Source organism: Charadrius vociferus, unplaced genomic scaffold, assembly GCF_000708025.1.
Source record: "Charadrius vociferus isolate BGI_N301 unplaced genomic scaffold, ASM70802v2 scaffold398, whole genome shotgun sequence".
Lineage (NCBI taxonomy): Eukaryota > Metazoa > Chordata > Aves > Charadriiformes > Charadriidae > Charadrius > Charadrius vociferus.
The window spans coordinates 313,126-313,708 of record NW_009649571.1 but is presented as its reverse complement, the minus strand read 5'-3'; the positions used below and the strand labels follow the sequence as shown (position 1 = coordinate 313,708).

General features: G+C 56.9%; 1 protein-coding gene across 1 annotated transcript in view; it reads left to right on the top strand.

Annotated features, from left to right (window-relative positions):
• The window catches only part of LOC104291100 (POU domain, class 3, transcription factor 3-like), a 10,228-nt gene that overhangs the window by 7,076 nt on the left and 2,569 nt on the right, over positions 1-583 (top strand). The window lies entirely within an intron of this gene.

Genomic DNA, 583 nt, shown 5'->3' with positions numbered 1-583 from the left:
GGAGGGGGAGGCTCGGGGCGTGGCCACGGTAGTTATCAGCATGACTGAGAGCAGAATTTTGGGTTTGTTTTAAATATTTTTAAACCTCGGCATAAATTCAGCCCGTCCCTCCCAGGCAAGAACGCCTTCGGGGTAGCTGCGGCAAATGCTGCCGGGGTTTGTTGCAAGGTTACTGCGAGCTGCTGCCGGTGCGTTGGGTGGGATTGTACGGAGCTGTGCCGGGTAACGTGCCGAGAGGATTCAGGAGCTCCCACGCACGATGGGAGCGTGCGGATGCGCGTCCCCTTGGCGGCCTGCCGCGCTGGGTGGGGGTCAGGAGGAATGGGTTTCCGCGGCTGAGCGGGGGTGAGGGTTCCCCCTAGCAGGGATGCTCTGGGCTTCTTGCTGCTGATATACGCCAGGACTTAAAAGCCGAGATTTCGTGGCAGGAGGGACGTCTGTAAAATCCAAAATTGCGCTGCAAATGTGGAAATCGGGTAAAAGATTGCAAAATGCCCCCGCAGCAGTTGACGGCTGCGCTGCAGGGAGGAAGGGAAGCCCCTGGGTAAGCAGCTTTCTAGAAGAGAAAGGGATTTTTTTTTTT